At 37.4% G+C, this 25739-nt stretch overlaps 1 protein-coding gene and 1 long non-coding RNA gene across 3 annotated transcripts in view; one reads left to right on the top strand and one right to left on the bottom strand.

Moving 5' to 3' along the window:
* The window catches only part of LOC103464721 (metabotropic glutamate receptor 4-like), a 178246-nt gene that overhangs the window by 44890 nt on the left and 107617 nt on the right, over positions 1-25739 (top strand). The window lies entirely within an intron of this gene.
* Positions 12033-25739, bottom strand: part of LOC103464720 (uncharacterized) — a 217634-nt gene continuing 203927 nt past the window's right edge. The window contains exon 5 of the long non-coding RNA XR_533698.3: positions 12033-13463. This is a non-coding gene — a long non-coding RNA (uncharacterized LOC103464720). The remainder of the gene's footprint in view (positions 13464-25739) is intronic.

Genomic DNA, 25739 nt, shown 5'->3' with positions numbered 1-25739 from the left:
TCTCCGGTACTAAAGACGATACAAACAAGTTTACAACGTTGTCGTTTGTGAACGTACTGCTGTCTTCCGTGGACGAAGTATTTCAGTAGTATTGCTCACACAGGTAGTACTCAGTGTGGGCCGCAGTAATGAGCATCTCCCGCAGCGTGCGCCTGATCCCACTCTCACATGGAAGCCTCAAATCCTTTGTCATTAACACACTGGCTTGTTCTCTATTCATTAATGTGCCTAAGCATTGTCCTTGCATATTAAATTTACATTTCTCTGATCTTCTTTCACTTCAGCTTCATTGTATACTTTATAAATTCCTGGTCTTACGTTTAAAAAGCTGAGGATTACCGAAGCAAATCCTGTCTGTCAGCGTGTCGAGTAGATCAACGTGATGGGATTTTACTGTTGACGATCACTTGGGTTTCTGAATCACGTTATTGACATCAAACATTTTCTAATTCTCTGGCGAATTATTCAACGTCCAATTTAATTGAGTAACAGACATAATCTAAAAAAATACGGCAACTTTTAGCATGAAATAAAATGATTGATATTTGTTGTTGAGCTCATGTGCCTGTTCAATAATTTAGCAGCAACATTGGTTTTTGAATTATAAATGTTTATTTTGTCGATATATGATGTTCGTTTAAAACTCAATTAATTTTGACAAATTTATTACAGACTATATTAAAAAAATTTAATCCACTCCCACCACTGATGAATTTATATACACATATTTAGGTCAACATGATCCCATATGGTTCAGCTGGACCTGCTGAGGTTTTTAACTTTACAGCCTTCTCATAATGTCGTCTGCATCAGCAAGTCTTTTACTGCAGGGCCCAGGTTGCAGAGAGAAGGACAACTGCCTTTACTAGCTCTGCAGCCAGACATAAATGTTTGCTTTGAATAGAGCCGACGCTTGCACATAAACACCATCTCAGCATACTGATGAAGACAAGTGGATTCTTGGACATATAGGCATGCACATGAGCACGGACTTGCACAGGCACACAGGCGCTGTGCAAAACTGGCAGCATTCAGGGACACACAGTGTGCACATAATTGACTGACACAGAGAAACAAGTGAACACCAAAAGCAATCAGGCACATTTGCAAGCAAACTCCTTTTAACCAAGCAACAGCCACTACCTTAGCGTAGCTCGCAGGTTTACAGTAAAGTGTTTCCTCAGCGCACTCAGATGCATACAGATGTGGTCCAAAGCAGCTTGATGAATATTTTACTTTAACCTTATGTAATTCCAACACAGGTACTTGCAGCTGCAACTCAAGAATATTTTAGTGTTGTTCAGAGATGTGGGAGCTGCTGTGACAAGCATTCGGGGAAAAGATCATTCATGATCACACACGAGCTATGTCAGATGATTACATTATTCATTTGCCTTGCAGATTTGCTCATAAAGTTGCCACACATCACCTACAAGGCAGATTACACTACCCATTTAGCTCAGCAGGAGGCTCTGAAAAAAAGGATTTCCTTTTCAACTCAACCATAACAAAAGCCTTGTTCCTGTTCGCTGGGAAATAAAACTGTTTTTATACATTTACTTTCTTGACTTCTGTGGTGCACATCAGTAGCTCAAAAGCCAGGCAGTGACCCAGGTTTAAGAAGCTCAGTGTGTTCCACCCTTTAATGCTCACTGGAAATCATTTCGCCGGCTCCTCGTTCTGACATTACAGTTTGATACTACCCTGAACAAAGAATCTGATTCGCTGACTGACTGGTTTTTAAATGATGCATTTTGAGAAAAATACAAAAAAGTGTATGTATTTTTATTTTTTTTTTTGCAAGAACAAAAACAAAAACTCTTCTTAGTGTCGATAGACCTTATCTCCCTTTTATTTTCTAAAGGTCTCAGAAACAAAACATTCAAACTCAATATGTGTGAAAAGAAAGAAAATATCCATCCATCCATCCATCCATTTTCTTACACCCTTGTCCCTCAGTGGGGTCAGGAGGGTTTGCTGGTGCCTATCTCCAGCTAGCGTACCGGGCGAGAGGCGGGTTCACCCTGGACAGGTCGCCAGTCTGTCGCAGGGCAACACAGAGACACACAGGACAAACAACCAGGCACACACACACTCACACCTAGGGGCAATTTGGAGAGGCCAATTAACCTGACAATCATGTTTTTGGACTGTGGGAGGAAACCGGAGTACCCGGAGAAAACCCACGCATGCACAGGGAGAACATGCAAACTCCATGCAGAAAGACCCGGGCCGGGAATTGAACCCAGAACCTTCTTGCTGCAAGGCAACAGCTCTACCAACTGCACCACTGTGCAGCCCCGAAAGAAAATATATTTTATGTAATTATTTGGACTGAATCTAAACTTCAAATTATAACTAATCGTCAGACATTTCCCCCCAGCTGGGATTGTGTGTCTCATTCACTTAGAAATCATTATGAGTTTTTTTTCTTCCAAATAAACATTCCCTGGAAAATTATCAAAACCTGAGCCACAGTGTTGAAAAATAACATGTTTTATGGAACATCAACAAATACAACAATCTTGTCTGTTTTTGGAGAAAAGTGTTGAATACGGTGAAGCAAAACATGTCAGAACTGAACAATGACTCATTTTTCAAACATCAAGCAGCATTAGTTGATGCATATTAAAAGCAAATATATTTCAGGTTAAAAGACTACATGAATCCATTTTTCCAATCTAATTTAGCCTAAAGTGGCACATGTGTGGATTTACTCATGATTTTTTTCCTCTTTGGTCATGACTCATCTTAGAGTAAGTTCTTAAAATGAAAACACTTAGTAAAGCTGCAATTACATAACAACGTGTGAGATAAGCGCCGTCGGTGTCGATCTGATTCAAAGTATCTATCTGCAGCAGGAGCCTAGCCGCATAGAAACCTGTAAAGAGGATGACGAGCCAGCAGTGTCTTTCTTGAGCTCCTTCAGTGAGTAAGCTGATCTGTTCTGCAGCTGTCTTGTGGTCAAAGCTGCACCGAATCCTCGGTTCCCAGAGGTCTTCACCATCTGCTTTGTTGCATTCTCTTTCAGCAAGTTAATGGTTATTTGCCCCCAGTTGATCTTCTACTCCTCACTGTACCCATTTCAGCTTCAATTCATTTGCGTAAAATCAGTAAATGTTCAGCTTTTATGATTAACTAACGTGCCACAAAACCTCAGATATTTATTTTTTATTCTCTGCTGGGAAAATAGCGGATGAGGAATCTTCTCCCTAACTGAAAATGCATAGAAGGGGTAAGACAAGGTTACAATTTTATTCATTGTGATAATAATAACTGTGATTATTATTTGTAACAATAAATGCAACAAGCCAAATCTGTTCCACCAAATATTCTTTTTGGCAATATTTTGTGTTGTGGAATTACTTGACTAAACCTTCCTAAGTTAACTCAATAAAATTATGAAAAATCATTGCATAAAAAATGATAATAAGGAGGTTCACATGCTTAAAATAAAATCCATGTCGTTTTAGTTGCAGGGCATGAATTTGTGTTCTGTACACAAATTATACTTCGTGTGTGAAAGTGGGTTATACCCTTTACGAGCATTTCACCAGTTCTAAGGATTCTGGATTAAAATAGATTACATGGTTGCAATTTTTTAAATCAGTTTTTAAATATTCAATACTCCTCTTTTAATTTTCCCTCAGCATGATTCCCCGCCCGCATGATGAATTTTGAAAACCCCAAAAATGGGTCATGAAATTTCATGCTTTGTCTCACCTTGTTCTGATGGTTTCTATTCCCCTCATAAACCTTCCAGTGACACAGTTTAATGACGGCCTGGTGCCAAAATTGATTTAGCTGCTCATTTGGGGGAGTGACAGTTATATCAAGATTAACTAGCCCGAGCCCATCGAGGCGTCTCGCGTCAACCAAACCCTCTCATTTAGTGAGCAAGTGACAACATGATTGTTCACATTGACTACTTCATATTTTTGCGTGGACTTTACCTTAAAAAGGTGTCATGTTTAAACACAAGGGGGAAATATTGGTGAAGGTGAATCGTCGTTTGCATATAATGTGACGCCTAATTACAGAGACATGTTTCATGGTATAAATTACTGTCACGTTTACTCATAGGGGATCAGTATGAGTATATTTCATTACATTTTGACAAATGATTTTGTCTGTACCATTTCTTTTCCCTTTAAAATGGGAAAACCAACAGACACTGAAAAATTGCATAGAGTGCTGTTACTTTGTAATTTTACAATGAGAGCCATTTTGGCCAGAGTACTGTAAGTCATTGTGGAAGCTGCAGATAATAATCCTGCTTGGTGTAGCGGGGTGGTGTGTTTTTTTCCATTTTCAGTCATTTTCAATGCTATTCTTTCCTCTTCTGTATCCCATCCTTTGTTGTTTCTGTTTTCTTGCGATGCCATTACCAAAATGTTCACTGATTGACAGGATATCAACTTTGTTTTATTACAATTATCTTTTCTTTGGTATTTAAATCACATAAAGTAAAAGATTTTGTTTGCCTAAGGTTTATGCTTTGATCAGTCAGATATCATCAGATGTGATCACCTGTTCATTTTTGCCAGAGGATTTTTCAGCATTATCCATGTTATTTCATTCTGCTCATGCACCAGCTGCTTGCACCTACAGAGCCAGGCTGATTTGACCTCAACATGAAGGAAATATTCTGCTGATAGTTTTTTCTTTTGTTCTGATCTAGTAAAACCCCCAAAATTCAGCTTCTCACCAAATTATCGCTGTGTACTATAGATCTTCAACACACAGGGCTTCTAGTGATCTTATTAAACTGCAATGCTTCTGTTAGACTCCAATACATAGAGTTTTCTGCTTTTTAAGTCAATTTCTAATTGGTAGATTAAAAAAAAAGTTCACTATGAATTTTTGGAATATATTTCTACAGCTAAAATTATTCATGCTCTTTGCAGATTTATACTTAAATTTTCAAATTTCACTAACATTTTTTAATATAGTTTGGAGTGGCCCAGCCAGAAGCCAGAAAAGTGTTTAATTGGTGTAATCTCAATGTATGTTGTTACATTTTAATGTTGAGAAGGGAGACGAGGGGAAGTTGAGGGGGGGGGTTGGATAGGGCAAGAGACTAGGGTGAAGTGATGCTGTGGATTTTACTAAGAGTGTTTCGATGGGTTTTTTAGACTATAAGTGTGTTAGTTAGAGTTCGTGGTGTGTGCAGGGGTAGTAGTAGTTTTGCTAGTTATCGCTACATGACTTCATAGCGAGCGCTGACGCACAGAGAAGAGCGACTGCGCGCCGGGATGGCCATTTAGACCTCGTCTTCAAAGGGTTAAAAGTCTTAATATGTTTTTAATGGTATAATAATACATGTCAGTGGTTTGCATGGTAGACCTAAGGCAGGTAAACTGTAGATTTAAAGAAAAACATTTAATGAAAAACTTGCAGAAAACAAATAATTTAATTCAAAAGCTAAAAATACGTAACAAAGGGCAGGAGAAATAAGCTTATCCAAAAACAGAGTGAAATATCTTCTAAGATGAGATGATCAGTGGAAGAAGACACAAATGAGGAAGAATAGGTAAACAGAAGCTACCACACAGAGTAAAGAGGACTGATCATAGAAAGGACCAGACTAACCAAACTAAAACAGGAACTATAAATGAGGAAAATCATAAACTAAAGACTACAACTCTAAATCATCAGAAACTTAACTCGATCATAGAATGAACGCAGAGTGCAACGCATCATGACTATACCCCTTGCATCCCTAATCATTGTCATTTCTAATCACACACAAGCATCTTGTTTTAACAAATGACTTTAGTAATAGAAAAAAATATGCACCCAAAAAGATAATCAGATTGAAAATCTGCATTTTCATTCAAGCTTTTGTTGTTAATGAAGCTTTTGATCAAAGACAGATGAGACTAATTGGTTGAAATTATCCACCTTAAATCACCTAATGAATCATGTAAACTGAATATTGTACCTACAAAGACAAGTCTCCAAAAACGACATGTACGGTCTTGCTTTATCATCCTCGATGTTGTTTGAACACTATATATTTGCGTATTATGCAAACAGTTTTGCAGGCATGTGGTGCCCATGCCTTCTTGTTGCCTTTCCCACAGCATCTTAATTCATAAATAATCTCTGCAGGAGACGTGGTCTTCCAGGAGTTTCATGCTTCACAGTCTTCATTCAATGTTTTCTTGTTAAGATTTTTGACTTGAAAATAAAATAATTAACTCAGCTCTAACATAAGTAATTAAGTGATTAAACATGCTTCAAGTGCAGTCTTTGCGCTCAATAAAATGGTGTGCTATTTTATTATTGCTGATTTTCTTTTTATTTTGCTGTTTGGTGAGTAAGTGTTGATTCATCGTGACTCATTCTTCTGAAAAAAAAGTCCTGACAGCAAACACCACTACATGGCATGCATTTTAATAGCAATAACAGATTAATATGATTCCATAATTGAAAACAATTTCTCATTTATTTCCTTGTGATCCATTTTCTTAAGAGTGACCTGATTCTCTTTGCTGTTTTTATGCAATAAAAGATACATTAGTGGAGGCAGGTGCTGGCTTGTAAGACTTGTCTCAGCCACATGCTGTTTATTCCTGCATAATTGTTTTACTTCATAATCATATTTTGTTTAGTTATTATCTCCCCTTGCCAAATATAGCCAAATCATTCTTCAGAGAAATTAGACTTAACATTTTTGTATTTTGAAGCGCTGACAAGCCTCCATTGAGAATCCTGATCCAGACATTCAGCCATCTGTCTGTTTTTCTGAGATGCCAACCGCTCACATGTTTTGTATGTGAATCCGGGTTTCTGCTTTTAACATAGAAGTGAATGTTTGGTGAGCAAGAAGTTTCTTTCTGTACTGCAATTTAGATTAATGACATTTAAAAAAAACATTTTCATTTAATTGGAAATCATTAAATCATTAAATGATTCCGTCGGTCTTGGGGCACTCTTGATATTAAACACATGCTATGAAAATCTATTTTCTTTTTATCCCTAAGAATATCTCATGCCAAACAAGACAATATGGGAAAAAACATTTCCACAAATTACAACAAAATGTAAAAAGTCTACTGAAAAATACAAATACCACAACTATTGTTGCCAATTCAATTAATCAGCAAGATGTACAATATGTCGCCAAAAATATTAGGTTATCCCTCCAAGTCATTACATTTATTTGTGTTTTCTTTGCTTTTATTTGCTTTTCACTCATGAAAGATTCTCTGAATGTCAGTGAATTCTAGTGTTGTACTGACAGGATGCTGCCTCCAGAAAAAAAACAACTATTTCATAAAACTTCTTTGCTACAAGACATTCCACAGTTAAATGACAGCACTATCACAACAACATGGAAGCAAATCAGAATAACAGCAACTCAGCCATAGAAAACTCATGGAGCTGGGTAAGTATGCCGAGGAACATTGTAGGCAAAAATCCAACTGTTTGCAGAGTCAATAACTACAGATCTTCAAACCTCTAGTGGTTTTAAGATTAGCTCAAGAACTGCCTGTAGAAAGCTTCAGATGATGAGCTTCAGAGCTGAGCAGCTGGATCAAAGCCTCACATCACCAAGAGCAACGCAAAGAGTCAGACACAGTGGGGAAAACACACCACCAGTAGACTGTAGAACAGTGGAGACATGTTCTCCAGAGTGACTAATCACAGTTTACCATTTGGTAATACAGTGGAAATGTCTGGGTTTGGAGGTTTCCAGGAGACTAGCACTTGCCTGACTGCTTTGTGTCAACTGTTCAATTTAGACGGAATATGGTGCTCTTTTGGGTTTGGAGTTGGTCCTTTAGTTCAAGTGAAAAAAGCTCTAAAGGTTTGATGTGTTTTATACATTTTGCTCCATCTGCTCCTGAGTCTGGAGGACCAGTTTGGATCTATTCCCTCAAGTTCAAAACACGACGGTGCCCGCAAACACAAGGCAATGTCCATAAAGACATGAAGGAGAGAATCTGGGTCTGTGGTGAGTATATTTTAATGAAGAGATATAGACAGACAGAGCACAATAGGTGGAGTTAAAGACGGTGTAACACAAAGGAGGAAATATGCTCAAAAACTTACCTAGAGCATTAGAGATAACATTGTCTGCACAAAGCTAAGATCTTTGATGGTTGGAGTGGAATATGACTAGAGAGAAACTAATAGTTTGGTTCAATGACAGAGTGAACAAAGCAAAGATAGTTTCCCAGGAGGAATTCTTTTTTATGTAACTTTAATAGAAAAAAAAAGTCTGGTCAGTAAAATGTTTCCATTATACAGTACTGTTAGATGAAGATCGACAAGATGAGTTCGTGTTCAGCTGGGCCATAGGAAAAAATGCTGCATTTTGTCTCAAGCATATGACCCAACATTACTGATTAGTTGGACTCTTAAGGTGGCTTTTATCTTAATCAGCATTTTTGGCCCTCATTTATAAAACATAGTCACCACTCTGGCAAGAATATGTAAGATCACACAGTGTCCAAGGTGAAGTCAGAGGATACTGTAGCTGTAAAATCACTTTAAGATGCCTTCTGTGTTGCTGGGAATCTTTGCCAGGAAAGCCGATGAATCTGAGAGCTCATGTTTCATTTTCTCTGGCAGAATGTTGGCTCCCCCTTCCTTTCAAACAGACTTCTATTGGACTGGGACAGGGCCAGTCATAACTGCTTATCTAATATTGGGTGGGGTTGATTCAATCAGGCTGTGCACAGGATCGCTCTTGCAGCATGTCTCTGGATGCTGCATCACCTGTTTAATTGTTTTAGGTTGGATCAAAAGCATTTTGGTATGTACCTGGTAATGACGCTTTTTAATTATTCTAAAATAAGCTGAATCGTTCTGGACGGATCCACATTTGTAATGTTATCAGGTGCTGCAAAATAGCATGATTTAGTTTTGGTGATTTATTCTTTGTATTCCTTGTACCCAGTCCAGTAAAGACCATGTTCACACTCTGTCTTTCTATCCAAGATAATTCACCTTCTTACCGCTGACTCAATAAAAAAGATAAATAAGTGTATCCTGAAAATATTTGGTCATTGATGTTAGGCATTCAATGAGTACTGTTAAAAAAATCTAGACATGCAAACTATTTCCAGTAACAGAATTGAAAAATACTTCTTAAAAAATTATTTTAAAGAAAATGTTAAACAAACATATCTTCTAAGGGGAAAATGTACAGTCAATGTCAACTATAATGTAAGATATTAGCAGTCTTCTTGACCTATCACCCTAACTTTGCAGGAGCACAACCCCCCCCCCCCCGCACCCCCCAAAAAATTAACTGAATATAACCTGAATTGAAGTTGAGCTGTTCCTGTTTAATCCTTTTCACATTGTATCATTTAACTAAAGCCCGTCTTTGCACCGAGTTGTCAGAAGGATCTCAGTGTACAAAGATATCAGGAGAAGGGGACAACAAGTTCCACAGCATTATTTATATACAAAGGTCAAAGAAATACAGCCATCAATAATTGAGGAAATGCAGCACAATAATGACATTACAAAAATGGGACACTTCTCCAGAAATATTTAAAACACAGGGCAGAAACTGGTCTGAGAGGTTGCCAAGAGGACAGCGACACTGAGACAGACTTTGCAGTAATATCATTTTGTGTCCTACATATAACAATATCCTCTTGTATATGTCTAGGCAAAAGCGGAGGTTATAACACAGAACTATTTTTTTTCCATTAAAAAACCCTGAAATACATTGTTTTTTAATTGCTCAGTACATTGCAGGAAACTGTGCTTTGGTCTGAAATAAACAGTTTTGGGAGCACTTTAAAAAAGTTATGGTGGACACAAAAACTGTATTGGGCATCAATCAACAAAAGAACACCATGAGCTCAGTGAAAGACGATGGCGACAACATCATGATCTTTTCTTCAGATGGAACAAGGGGTTCTATCAAAGCTGATGGAATTATGAGCATTTCCTTATACCAGTCATTAAACAAAACATTAAAGTGTATGCTAAATGGATGATACTAAATGGATTTAATTTACAGCATTTATGTGAATTCTAACTTTCACCCAAATCCAAACACATTTATGAAAGACAGAAGAGTGGAGACCTAAATTTGACTAAATCTGTGAACTTGCCAGAAGAGGACAGGGGACAAGAGATGTCCTTACAATCTGATTGGAGAACTTTTGTCAGAGTGGGAAAACGCGCCAAATATCCTGATTGATTCTCTGCAAAGAGTGATGAATGAAATTTAACCAAAATGTGCTGCAACCAAGGACAATTCTATGAGCAACCAAGGCTTGATAAATATATTTATAATATAACAATGGTGTGTACATCTTTGAGTGTCATTGTACTGACATTCATTAACTATAATACTCTTCACAGTACATACGTAAGTTGTGCTCTTTATGTGAAGGGAAAATATTTTTTATCTACCAACGGTAAACTCAGTTTGGTATTTATTGTCATTCCCCTAAAGTACAGCAGTTGATTAGCACTAATTGTTCTCTAGGTATTCTTTCCAAACAAAGAGAGAAAAAAACTGGTTCCAAATTAGACTAATTTGTCCAAGATAGTTTACAAATACCATTGCAAGCATTGTGCTATTTTATCACTAAACTTATTAATGTGATATACTAAGACTGAACAAGAACTGGTAAAATACTTACCAATTACATTATTACTGTTACGTTATTAGTTACCAAAAAAAGGTAAAAGTTATTTGTGGCCCTGGTCTGGAATTATGCTTCCTGGGTGAAAAGGTTTTTGATGATATTTGTAACCCAATGGAAACATCAGATCCTGGTTAATGTCCTCTGGTTGCTTCTAACTACCAATGATATTTTGAGCTGCCTTAAACTCTCTCTGGAGAGTCTTTCTGTCTGCAGTTGTACATCTGGAACCCTGCACCACCTTAGAAAATGAAAGCATGCTGTCAACAACAGTGACAATAATATGCAGTTTTTCTGAACGTATGTTTGTGTTTTGAGACAACTACCTCAGATATCACTTTTCAAGTGAGCCAGTCTTTCACATAAGACCCAGTAAGAATTATATTTCCAAGATTAAAAAAAAGTAGTCTCCACTGTCTCTTAATCTCTTAATAATAATGTAAAATGAAGCTTGAACTGCCATTTTCAGTAATGCATCATTTATCCAGTCAGTTTGCAGATGACATATCTGTACTTCTTTCTGTATTTTGTTGTACTATCTTGCTGACAATTGTTGTGTTCCTGAAGCTTTTCAATAACAACTGCAAGGCTCCTGCTCCAATTGAACTTTTACAGATCATATACCATTAGTTCATCTTAGGTACTGCATTCTTAATAGATTTTGCAACAAGGTAGCCTTGCCATTGGCTTCCTGTGCAATTCTGCTCCCCAAAAACTCTTGCTTACAGCACAGTCTGGGCTTTCATTTGGATTCTCTCCAGTAGCTTTTCTACCGGGGCAATAAGCAAACATAAGGAGAAGTCGTAAAGGATGATGTTGACTTTCTGTGCTGTTTTAGAATTGTAGTCTGCCTATAGTTTTAGCAATGGCAGCAGAGGAAGTGAACAAAGCTGTTCAGTCTATGTCAGCCATGCTTCCAAATATCGAATTAACAGAGACAGCCACCTAGTTCAGCTCGGCTCTTCTCTCTTCTCACAGGAGGATGGTTGTTTACAACTTCTGGAAAGCTTTCATAGATCCATCTGGCCACTTACATACATTGCGGAAAAGTGTTTCAGATTGGGTAAAATGTAAAATTTCAATGTAGTCCACGCCTCCAGGAAGCAATTGTTTCTCAACAGCTGAGAGCCCAGACCCTCTGTACAAAACAAACAGCGTAGGACAAGGGGTTGATTTTTATCACGCTGGCAACAAAACAACTTTTACAAAATAAAAGCATATAATAGTAATTTTAATACAAAATGTACAGTATTCATCACATTCACAGTATTTTACCTAGAAAAAAAAAATTACGATTTGAATTTCAAATAAGCAAAATTTGCTAATTACCTTTTAGTAATGACTTTAACATACTGTGTGTTCAACAAATAAATCTTCCCTCCCTGGAAACAACTCCTCTATCCTGCCTATATCTGTCTGGTTGTGTTGTTTTCTCCGATCATGACAACATCTCTCCCTTTGGGCACAATGCATATAGTTGTCTCACATGTGTAAGTTAATTTTAAGTGATTGAAATGTTCCCTTCACCAGCTATTCCAAAAGCTGTTCAAGTCTTTGACGGTCTCTCCAGTGGGAGAGCAGGGTATCATAGATTTTGTTTGCAAGGAAAGCAAACTTCCACCGACTAGAAAATGAAAGCATGAAAGTGGTTGGGGCTCTGAAGTGTCATTATTGTATGTGAGGGGCCTAGAGTTTAATATGACTTTGACCTCTGTCAGCAGAGTTGTGATGTCCTCAAAGCTCAGCCTTCCACAAGTTCTTCAAACATGTTTTTGCAGGTCTCACAATCCTCTCCCAAAAGCTTCCATATCACACCCTTCCCTGTAAAAAACTTGAACACTTTAAATGACTTCAATTCTTTTGGATCTTGCTCTGTTCTTTAGAAAGTCTTGGCAATGCCTTAGAAAATAACTTTACACAGTCCATGCTCTACATTGACTGTGTAAGGCCCAGAAGTTAATGTTCACTCAGGTCTTAGACTGACCTTAAATGAACTGCTCTTGTGACAGCACAAGTCAAAAGAGCAATATATGTGTTTTTTGACTAACCACCTGCTTTTATGTACAAGGGCACTTAAAAAGTCCAACCCCATGATTTGAAACGGTGGTGAGTCAGTCACTCAATCTCAATTTAAAAGGACTGTTACCTGCTGTGCTGCTTTAGCTGGGATTTTTCTTTCAGAGGTAACACAGTGACATCAGTTTCTAAAATGTCTGCATTTTAGAAACCAATCATTTTCTCTCAACTGCTTGAGTATGTCTTGTGCTCCAGAAAACATTATTCTCTTATGTTCTGAACTAGCAGAATATCAGGTACGTGTTGGCAGCGCCTATGGACGACGTTCTCAAAGCCAAAGATTAGAGTGCTGCAGCCCTCCTCCGACACACACAAGGTCATGCTCATGTAAGATGGGTTTTAAATCATTCAGTTTGAAATCTTTCTAGACTCCTTGGCAGCATCTTAATAGACAGATTTATTTGTTAAAACTGTGCTCTTGCATTACTTTTACTGAATACTTTTCTGCATCAATGAGGTTCTCAGATGTGAGGTCTTATGTTCAAAACAAACATTTGAAATAAATGTTCCATACAGTTATTTTTTGGATTGGTCCTGATGTTACTGTATTTCTCAAGATCAAATAGTTGCTTGACTTGTTAAGACTAGTAAGCTGTATAACCACCTGACACTTTGACCGCAGCTCAGTGCATACCTCCTCTGAATCACTGTCCATGGCAACATTCTCTGTCTCTGTAGCTGTAGATAATGAAGCTGGTTCATGTCATCACAGCTGGCTCCTCTAACCTTTCACCTCTTGTAGACAGATCTGCTGGCTTTGTTCTGCAAGAGAGACAAGGATTATGGGTAAATGAGGCGTCTCTGTGTTGTGAGACCTCTATGTTGTGCAGCATATCCAATGAAAAACGACCATTTGATCTGTCCACAACTTCAGTTGATTCCTTTCTATGCTGGAGAGTTTGAAACAAAATATTATTTCCTAACATTGCTCTGGTCAGCGGATTTATTAAGTTTAAAATGTGGCATTTTGTATCTTCAGTGGTGCAATCTTTGACTTGGAAACTACAAAACATCTCACAGCTTCTTTGTTCTCGTTGTGTCCCTGCAAATATGCCACAGCACTATCCACTTTTTCACAGGAGATATTCAATTTCATTGTTTGTGAACATGACTGGATTTCAATTTGATACCGTCTTGCCAAAACCACTAAATAGGCCTGTGGGAGCTCTGATCAACAATGACTCCACTTTTTAGGCCCTGCAGACTAGCAGCAGCAATTAGCAAACACCTGGTGGAACTGAGCTCATCATACAAACTTCTTCTTAGTCCAATGCTTCTGAGAATGGTTGTAAACAGCACAGTGGCAATAGAATAGGAAAGAATAAGAGTTTCTTATAGCGATAGAGGCCAATTCTAAGGCATCAAATTGCAAAGTCAAATTTCTTGTTTATGTTTGATATATTCAGCATTTATAACAGGTAACATTGTTACTTGATTGTGCTATACAATGTGCCTGAAAAATACATAATACCTCACTTTAAGTTGTTTCTTAGCAACTCTGAAGTTATTCAGGAGATGTGGTTTGTCAGGTCGCCATAGTAATTCCCCTTGATAGTTGCCACCTTTTTAAGTTGCTGTCTATTCAAAAATTTTCAGTGCCTTAATTTCCTCTTCACTCTGAAGACTCCACTTCCCAGAAGGCATGAAGCTGTTTGGAGATCTGAGCGTCCTCATATAGGCTTACATGCTTGAAGGTGGGATTGATTTCACCAAATGCTTTAACTGACCCTTACAAATGCATCCAAACTAACTGTCTGTAGCTACAAGTGAGTCTGTTATTTTCTTAACTTTGCCAGACACAATCTGCCAGGAACAGTCCTCTCCTATCAACACTGAAAGCTCTGTGTCATGAACCCTTCCACATGAAAATGAGCTAGCTGGAGCCCTCTGATTTGTAACCTTTTCCTGGATTGGCCCCCGGGAGCATTTATCACAGCTAATCTTCACTTGGTGCTCCGTACATTTTACAGGAAATTCCTTACAATATTGTGCTACATAATGACTGAGATGTTCTAAATTATGTGTGAATATTCAGTGTTTGTTTTCTTATCACATGTAATCTCAGGTACTTAACAACCTTCGCAGAAATAACGCTTTTCTGTCTGCCTCCATCTCACCGACAGCATATATATTATATCCTGCTGGACCCACAAATGTGCTTTAAAAGTCTGCAACAGTTACAGTATACTGGATATGGTATTTTCACTTCACTGTACAGATGACCTGATCACAGAACAGATTCTGTGTTGTTACAGTTTTCCTCTTCCTCTGTAGGTGCTGTCCAAGTTCAAGTGTGCTCCATTTAGTGGAGTAGTATGATTTTCTAGCGTGGGCCAAAGCTAAGCCCTCTAAAATGAACTGTAATAAGACATCCTTATATATCACCCGAAACACTTAAAGTCTCCAAGCTACGAATCTTGATTTCATATTCATCACAGCGCTCTGTGAGAGCCACCACATCAGATGGTTTTCTTATGAGTGCTATGTTCAATAATTTGGACATGTGCAAACTGATCACAATACATTTTCTTCCAAAGCAGCGGCTAAGCAGGTTTATGGCGACATCATAATTAGTATCAGCCATTCAAAGTCCTGATACAGCTACTGTTGCTAACAGGACACAGGTAAGTTGTTTTATTCTAAAGCCTAAATTCTTGCCACAGCCCTATTTCACCATCACATTTTTTCTTTATGTAGTACTGGCAGTGTAATAGTCTGTCCAGTAGGTCATCTGGCTGAACTTTTACCTGCATTGGTTTGTTGATTGTCATTCCTCCTGAACTAAAACTTCGAAGCACATGGACTCTCTGCATCCAGAACATCTAGCGTTGTTTCCTTCTCAATGAATTTATCCAAGTCCAGCAAACATTTTTCCTTAGTAGATAATAATGTAAGTGTTTTTTCACAGTTTGTGACATCTTTGCTCACCTGCTTCAATAAGTGTCATCAGCTTGGTGTGGGATATGGATGGTCTTCCATTTTTTTTCTTATCCGTTCACAGCCTTCAGCCATTTTTGCAGTAGGTGCCCCTAGCTTTAGCTTTCAGCTTCTTTAGACTTTACAAAGTCACAGATTTACTGTGTTTTAGCACCAAAATGCTGTGTAGCTACAGCTTCTCAGTAACCACAAGACTTTTGCTCCAACCAATATTCTTAAAATCAGATTATTGCAGAATTAAAAAAAAATCTGCTATAAGAAACATTTAATTATATAGTAATTACGGGCGGATGGCTGTTAAAAAACATTGATATCCAGTAGACATCCTTGTTCTGCAGTGTATAATCTAAACTTTTTTTTCAGGGAAACAGGATTTGTTTCATTATTGCTAAATTACTATGGTAAATGCCAGCAGCCTCAAAAAATCCAAATACTTTCTGTAATCATGGTAATGTTTGACATGTGCTAAAGGTGATGTGAAATTATGGCACTCTATTGATTCATTATTGACTTTCACATGCTTGACTAAGTGAAACAGTGAACTCCATGATTGTATAACTTTCTTTAATATTTACTTAATGTACAATGTAAATGTGATTTAGTGAAACACATTTTTGAAAAACACTTGACTGTAAATGATTTATGTGACGCGGAAATCTTCTGTTCAGGCCAAAGACCTGATTGCAAATGTCAGTTTATTATAAAAGCCCCCCTATCATTCTGTCCCCTGATGTTACATGATTTTGTTGATCATATTTGATGAGAGCATTTAAGTTTTGATATTCATGGCCAGTGTTGGTGATTGTAGTGCTCTGTTTTAAACCCAATCATTTCCACTCCTATCGAAGGGATAACAAATGCTTACTGATGACTGCTGAAATAGACTAATATCATGCAGGGAAAATACCAGGCTTTGCACACAAAGCATAATAAATAGTCCACAGGAAGTCTGGGTACTTCCTATCGTGAGCGTGACTGAACAGCAGATCGATTGTCAAGATGGTGTATTGTTGAGCTGAAGAGAAGCGAGATCTTGTTATGCCATTTTTACTTTTTGCAGGGATATCATTAAGTTCATTCAGTCGGACATATTATAAGCTCTAAAATCTAAAAGCCTAGTGTTTCTCCACTCACAGCTGGTGAATGTGGGAATGGAGAATGGAGTGAGTAATTATTTAGGCAAGCTTGTTTTCAAGACACTTTAGACAACAGGCAATTTGGTTTGACCTATAGTGATTGTCAGTCTGACACTAAAGTCGACAAATGCCAAACAGTGCAGAGAAACTGCAAACAAACTCTGCCTCTGTGTTTCCCCTTTGTGCATGTGCTCTAGTGTGGACATGTGTGCATGTTTGTCCTCAAGTGCTTTCAACCTGTGCATGCTGCCTGAGCATCTATTTGCGAAAAGGCCACCAGACCAGTAGGGAATTGGGAAAGAGCGTTTGTCAAGTCTTCTGCCATCCAAATCTTTATGTAGTTTTCTCAGACTGAAGACAGTCTGCAGTGAGGCATGAGAAAGACCATTACACACATGTCTAGCACGCTCCAGATGATGAAGAGATCTGGGAAGCCATCCTCCCATGGAAACCGCCTCTGGCTAAGATGCTGGATGCAGTGCACACAGACCCGAGTCAAGCCTTGGAAGGCTCAGCTGACATAACACACTCACGGTGGAGGCTTCCTGGAGACAGCCTCCTGTCTCAAATATTAATAATTTATTGAAATGAATAATAGGTCTCAGCTAAGGTGGGACAATAGGATTAAAATAATAGGTTCTCCAAAAGTGACTTAATGAAAAGACTTTAAAAATTATTTCAGGAGTTCTGCACAGTGGCGCAGTTGATAGAGCTGTTGCCTTGCAGCAAGAAGGTTCTGGGTTCAATTCCCGGCCCCGGGTCTTTCTGCATGGAGTTGGCATGTTCTCCCTGTGCATGCATGGGTTTTCTCCAGGTACTCTGGTTTCCTCCCACAGTCCAAAAACATGACTGTCAGGTTAATTGGCCTCTCCAAATTGCCCCTAGGTGTGAGTGTGTGTGTGCATGGTTGTTTGTCCTGAGTGTCTGTGTTGCCCTGCGACAGACTGGCGACCTGTCCAGGGTGACCCCCGCCTCTCGCCTGGAATGTTAGCTGGAGATAGGCACCAGCAACCCTCCCGACCCCACTAAGGGACAAGGGTGTAAAGAAAATGGATGGATGGATGGATGGATGGATGGATGGAGTTCTGCATATGTGTGTCATATGCCCATTTAATATTATGTGGATTGAAGTATTAAAGACTTTTATAATGATGATTATTCAACTCTTTTTCAAAGCTAACGTGATAAACTCATACCTTTCATATCTTGTTTCTGGGAAAGAATTAATCTTAACAGAAGACAATTTTATAAGTCTCCTGGGTTTCCCTTCATCTTTCTGTGGCACAAAATGCCAGGCTCATGTTCTGTTTGAGAAAAACAACATCAATGAAGCAATTAGAGGACTTTTGACGGCTAAAGAATGTTAAGTAGTCACATGGTGCGTCTGATCAATTCGGGCCAATATCTTGGCAGCTGCCTCAGCAGAGACAGTGTTTCTGTGTGTGGGTGGCTACAAGCATGGATCGTGATAAAGTTTACCATCATCTCACTTTAACTGTGATACCTTTAAAATGATCAAACAGTATATTTAAATAATTCTATGTATTTCTTCATACTCTTGATGAACAACGTTAATTCAAATAGCATTAAATTAAAATAAGAATGAGTCCATAACTTGTAGGGTCATCATATTTTGTTTTCTTCTTTAGCACTGAAAACCAAATCAGTTTTTATTAGTAGAGTCAAAAACCCTTTAGAAGTTGGTATCTGATTTTGTATTGGAGATAAATTAAATAACTATTTTCAAATAATGTTCTGACTACATTTCTGGTTCAAAATCTATGCAATTAGATTGCTGAGACATCAGCTAAGTGATTGCATCCTGAACACGGCTTCAAGGAGTCAAAAGCTCTTAATCTGATTTGTAAAAACACAAAGAATAGGATTTTAAGATTTTTTTTAGCATTAGAGCCAACTTAGCCTGAGCTAAGAGTGAAAAAAACAATTCAAACACATTATACAGATTCATTACACACAGAGGCACGTTTCAAAGCCATTGTCACTGTGATTGTATCACTCGCAGAGGAACCCCCTCAAAACCAAAATACATTTTAATTTGAAGGTGTTTGTGTTTGTAGGGGGGTCGTAAAAAGTTAAAATTATTCAACACAATGAGAAACAGAAAAGGTGGAGCAAATCTGTCAGCACAAGGACATCACCTATGTGAACTTAACCATCCAAGATGGATGATAGTATTTAATCAAGGCTCACAAGGAGAGTCAAGTGTCATAACGACCTTACACATTCAACAATAGCACATTGTGAAGGGTGGTGTTGTGTAAATAACATACAGAAATTCATCCATGTCCTTATTTAATAATGTAAAAATAAACCTGTTAATTTGATAATATGGATCACTTATAATGAACAGTGTTCATCCTCAAATTCCCACTCTGTCCACCTCCAGCAAATAGCAGCATTTCTTCTGACAAAGACTGTGGTCAGGTTGGAGGAAAAATAAATAAGCTCATATACCAGATCTGAAAAAAATCTGCTGACAAAAGCACTTAACGTAAGTACATAAAAACGAAAGGTCTCATTTTTCAGTATCAATGAAATGTTTGACACCAAATCAAAAGTCTGAACTCTATAAATAGTTTATAAGAATAAAAGGGCAGAACTGCTGTATTACAGGGAAACCTTGAACAAAAACACTTGCTTTCTTATTTAATTCATGTTACGTGATACAGAGCACTTCTTTGAGAAGTGAGGAAAATAAAAGACTCACTCACTGGCATTGCAAACTGTGTTTAAAAGAACATTTAAAACACTTTGGGCATTAAAGTTATTGTTTGGAAACATACAATGCAACAACCAAACAGCAAAGGAAAGTGTGCTGCATGCTGGCGAAATGTAATAATGATGCAATTGCAAATATCCTGGTGGTGAAATTGTAAATAAACCCAGAGTGAAAACATAGCCCTGACCTCTTAGGGTTTGAAAAATTTCACCAAAGTGGGCAGACACTGATGGAACGGCCAAGCGTGGGGGTGAGTGGTAAGGGTTAAGCGGGTTTGTGGTCAAGATGAGAGAAAACACAATTGGTGGCTTTGTTGCTATATTTAGCAACTTTTGAGACGTCACTGGCAACTTCAAAAAAAAAAAAAAGAGAGCCACAAGTGTTGTGCCTTTTTTTCTGTTATTTGAGATTTTAGTGACAACCTGTGTAGAGCATTGGAAATGATACACACATGCAAAGCATTGATCAATACTCACCTTGTTTGCTAGTTCCATGTGTGAGTGAGATGGTCATACCTGAACATGAGGCTGTGACGTAAACTTCAACCAAATCCTGAGCTCATGACTAAGTTTGGTGCACACTGAGTCAAATGCTATGGGGCCCCAGACCTTTGGGATCCAAGTAATGCTTCAAACTATTTAAATTCATGCATGAGATTTTCCGTTCTGGCTGCATTTGGTAAACAACTATCTCAAGTTTTGCACATTTGTCTCTTTCTACTTGGTCTCTGCAGCCTAAAGTTATATGTTACATTGGGTTTGTATATCTATGAATGTCAGCAAGGATGTTTTTTTTTTTTTTTTTTACTATTTTGAAACTGAGAATTTATGACGACATGAAATTACCCACATATTAGTAATGGCACAGTTGATGCTCATGCCTGTCAGGTTTTCTCAGGAAAGGTAGTTGACTCATTTTTATTTCTTCAGCTCTCCCAGGTGTTACATCAAAGATGTGAATTCTTGTCAATCACTTTTTTTTGGGGGGGGATTTATTTTTCAGCTTCAGCAAACTGTCAAACCCACACTGTACATTTAGCAAAGTTCAGAAAAGCTCACCAAGCAGAAAAGCTTCTGGCAGAGGGCTATGGAATGATGCAATGAGTTGTGCATCTGTTCGCTCTTCTGAAAAATACAATGTAAGTGAGCCAAATATAGGATATGTTGGAGTAAATGTGGGCATGTGCTTTTAATGCCACTGTTGGGCTTGGAGCTGCACAGATAATACTACACCAGCAGTTTGGATAGTTTAAGGAAAGAGAGGATTACATGACAAATGCAGTGTGGGCGTTGTAACTTTGAACAAGGTGCATGTATATGAAGGTGAAATGTTGCATAGACTAAGATGTACGTGTACAAAACAAATGCAAGTTTTATTTTACAATTGTGTATAGATTTAAAAGAAATGCACAATTTTGGCACACCAAAAACTGTGTTCTGACAAATGACACTTTGAAACGGGGCTGTTTTTTAAAAATAATTTTTCATAACTAGTTTTCTTTTTACATTTGCTCATATTGTTAACATGTTATTTGAATTTGCTTCATGAGGCCAAGAAAATCTGATAAAAGGAAATTACATATAAAATGTGCCAGCTACTCAATCTTTAGCAATCTATCTCACAATCTATAATGATAACAACTACCTTCTTGATTAATTATATTTTAAGTAATTACTTTGAATTTATCAATGGTCATTTAAGTCAAATTAATATTGAAACTGTTTTTGATGCTGATCTTTATCACTAATATAGGTTGCTTTTTAACTTTATTTGCATTTGAAACAATAAAAACACAAAGATTTGTTGATTGATAAGAATGCATAATGTTTCAAATATTTATTTACTCAGTCACTGATGTACTATTTGTTCATTATAATGATGACTAAGTGATCAATAGTCAGATTTTTCTTTGAATTTCAGATACTTGAGTACCATAAAAATGTGCAAAGTATGTCCAGTTAAACTTGCTGTGAAACCAACACTTCACATTTTACGTTGTTTTGTTGACAATTTTACAATTTCTATAGTAATTATATGTCTGATTCTTTGTAGAATGTTGCAGAAATTAAATATAAATTGTTCTTAGAATATTTATTTGCTGTATTTTACAGACTACATATGTGCAGTGGTTAGATTAGTGGCTGTTGTTGTAAATGCATCTTATAAATAAAACCGACCCCACTTGAACTAATGCAAATTTTGTTTGCCACCAGTATGAGCACTGGGAAACATTAGTGCCTAAATTTAGACATTCAAATTAAGTATTAGCTGTGAGATAGTCTTGAGACCAGTCTTTAACATAGTTTGACTCCAAGCACATTTTCTCTAAACAGGCAATTATCAAGTAACACATTATTTGTTTCCCTGTAAGAATAGCAGTCAGCCTTTCTACAGATATCATAAAACCAGGTTACCTGAATGGGAATAATAAGGAATCGCTAATTAGTCATTATTGCAATTTTACACTTCCTTAGAGGTATGAACGTCTGCAGCAGCACCACATCCAACACCAACTGATACATTCTGGGAAAATGAGGTCAGATAGATCTCCAGATTACCTACATTCTCGCACAAGGTTCAAATGAAAGGCAGATAAATAAAACAAATCATTAGTCTCTCTTATGTCTGCAATTTATAGATCATGTATTATCCTTTTCACAGATCAAACATATTGCTTTGTAGGTGTGGAAACAATACAACCTGAGTTCAGGAAAGAAGAAAATGTTTGATTCGGAAACTTGTGAAAAAGAAAAGCCAAACATGTTTAAGACTTTTATTGCATTTTAAGTTTTTTTTTTTTTTAATATATAAGAAAGGCCTTTAATTATGATGTGATTCTTCTAAATGTGTCATTTTTCATAAACCTGTTAGGTAAAATCGAATCCTGGTGCGACCAACAATATAAAATTGACAAAAGAAAAGAAAAAAAAAAACATTAATGAGCCTATTGTTACATGTCTGTAGGCTACAATGCCATACAAATGTATTTTTGCACATTGGCCTTTTCAATATTGCTTTTTCATTGTATTACCCCCTATTTCTTATAACTGGAAGATTTTTTGGGTATGTTTCTATCACTATTGCACATCCAAAAATGCCCAGTCTTTGCAAAACTGTTAAAGCGCAGTAAGATTGAATTTAGAGAGGCTGTGAACATCAGTTTCTGATTCTTCCCACCAGTTCTGAACTGAATTTAGGTCAGGACTGTGGCTGGTCCTAACACAACATAAGAGTTAATATTAGAGACACCTGAGGATAAGAATGTTTATGTGTGGGTGGTTTAGTAAAGAAATAAAATAAGGTCCACAAGTCTTTCGACTTAAAACTGCTTATTTCTAAGCTTCAAGTAAAAGCGAGTAATATGAAAATAATTTATCTGTTTTACTGTCAAGTAAATCTGTTTTTGTGCTTAAATACGAACAACTTTAAAAATCATTAAGATAAATTCCTTGCTTTTGTGGAAAAAACTTGAACACTGCTTACGACTCTGAAATGTTATAACATTCACTCATCTATTTGTTGAAAAATCTGAGATGCAGAGCAAAAGCATTTCTAATTTTTTTAACCAACGCCACAATCAGAGATTTTCCTGTGTTATATCCGTTTCATAAATGGTGTCGAAAGTTTTTAAGTTATTTCTATATATCAAAGCAATGCCAATTTTTCTAATGGATATTCTCCAAATCTACATAAAAATACCAGAACTTTATGGTCAGCTTTACAGACACCATTTTGTCTCTGAGCTTTAAAACCCAATCCTGTTTAACCTGTTTCCACAGTCCTGAGCTGTTTCTTCGTGTTCTTTCATCTTTCTTCTCCATGTTCTTAATTTCCAACCACAACGACAACAGAGGGAAGCCCCCGAATAGCTTGTAGCAGACATGTTTATCACCTTCTTGCAGATGTATGTGACGCTAAATCAAATCTTTTGTGATGTGATGCAGAGGAAGGAGATTTTCCTGTAGTCACTGCTAACACTGGCTACCTTTGACATTCAAGAAAATGATCTGAGGGGAGGGAATCCTATCTGGCCCCTACAGCCCCAGGAGCTTGTAAGCCATAAGTCAGTCAACTCCAGGTCTAAAAGTCAGAGCAGAACTTTTCCAAATCTTTTGCCTAAGGGGATAACACTCTTCTGAATCTGTGCTTATATATATGTATACACCAAGGGGGAGAGAGAGAGAAAGAAAAAAAGAAAGAGAGAGAAAGCAATTAACAACGGAGCTACTGAAGATGTTCAATGTGGGAAATAAAGACTTTATGAATTTGATGATAATTGAATTGTCTGGAATAAGTGTTGCATATAATTGTATTTTTGACATTTCGACGAGAAGAGCTTATTTCTTAAAAACTGAGCTCAGAGGTGAGCGAGATCAAGTTAATTAAGCGTCTCCGCCTTCTAGCCTTTGTAAGGACAAGTGGGAGTATCAGGATGAGGACTTTACCTTTTTAAGACTAAAATTCCTCCTTCTGCATCATTGCCTCCATTTTGCCTCCTCAGTTTTGCAACTTCGATGTCAACAGTTTTGTTTTTATCCGCCTCCCCCATGCTCACTTTATTTCATGGTGTTTTCCTCCGTGGCATAAAGGTCCACTCCCGTTCTGTTTTCCTGATTTGTTTTTGCTGACTCTGACGTTCAGCCTTGCAGTGGCCGAGCGACGTGTCTGGTGTCTGATGCAGACTCCCATATTGCAGAGATTGATAGCATTTGCTCCTTCTGCTGTGAAATAATAAAAAGTTCATTGTGTCAGCATGGGTTATTATCCGGAAGACCACTAAGAGAGGAGGAGTTACTATATGACTAAAACTTGGAAAATAGAGCCATGGCCCAGTTCTAAACTCAATACATTGCCTCCCTGAAGAATACAGTAAAATACGTTTGTTCGTTCATAAATAGTTGAATGGCTTAGCACCAAAATACATTAAAGATCTTTTGTTGTATTGACTTTCCAGACCTCTCAGGTCCTCTTTATCAGGTTCACTCTGAACAAAGAGTCAGAACGAAACATAAAGAAACAGCATCTAATTTCAATGCCTCTCTCTTTATAATCTGGAACAAACTTCCAGAAAACTGCAAAACTGCTGAAATACTGAGTTATTTTACATTGCATTATTAATAACTGTAATATTGATTAATTCTAATGTGAATGACAACTTTTCTTTATTTTCTCTTTTTTTTTGTTTTTTCATTGTGTTATGTCTTATAGCACTTTGAACTGCTGTCCTGTTGAAATATGCTTTACAAATAAACTTGACTTGACTTAGAAGGATAAACAAACCCTCGAACAAAGATTTTTACCTGTTTTCTGAAGGAGTTCTGGTCAAAGTTACTCCAATTAATCCGCCCTACTTTAAAAGGTTCCACTTCTGTCGGGCGTATTCATCTTCGGTGGCCTTTATCTGGGGCCAATGCAATTTTCTCCCCTCTACTACATATCACAGCCACTGTAACCAAACTCTGATGGTGACTAGAGAATGTAGTCCTTCAAAAGAACTCCAGTGGGTATTCATGAAAAATGCATGAGTGCAGACTGCACATGGATGCTCCCTTAAGCTGAGTCTCTGAAAATATGACAGTGACAAACAAGGGTCTAATATGTCACGATCGCGATAAGGAAGAAGAGTTTCTGAATGAATGTGTGGGCGTAGTGCATGCTTATGTATGTAGATTACATACTCACCGAGGCTGGTCACAGTGCTTTAGGCTGAATCCGTTACCTCTACCAAATTGCAGATGTACTATATTTTGTGATCTCTCTCAGAGCAGTGTTGAAAAGCTCTCATTGTTCCTTTTTTCTTGTTGCATGTTAAATTACTGATCATTAGCTTTCATCTTTCCCACATGCCTTTGAAGTAGAGCAACATAAAATGTAAATTATTATTTTTCACTCTGAACATGGATACTCACATAGTCTGGAACTAATCTCACAGACGTAAAAAAAAAAAAAAAAGGAACAGCCTAGGAAAAGTGAAGCTTGGGGACTGTTGGTTGAAGACAATGGTGATATTTTTCTAAAAATTTTTTTCTTCCAAGCAGCAAGTGATTTTGCATTGCATCACTAACCCACTGGGAAACACAAATCTTTAAACCTTTATCAGGTAGCATTCACTTTAAAAATCTTAATCAAAGCAGCAGCTAAAAAAAAAAAAAATTATAATATATGTTGTAAATTCTTCTCTTTTCCTCCCATCAAGAGGGAGGAATTTGATGACCAGCTGAAACC

Source organism: Poecilia reticulata, chromosome 5 (genome assembly GCF_904066995.2).
Source record: "Poecilia reticulata chromosome 5, P_reticulata-male-v2, whole genome shotgun sequence".
Taxonomy (NCBI): Eukaryota; Metazoa; Chordata; class Actinopteri; order Cyprinodontiformes; family Poeciliidae; genus Poecilia; species Poecilia reticulata.
Note: the sequence above shows the minus strand (reverse complement) of the source record. Positions and strands in the feature narration are given on the sequence as shown.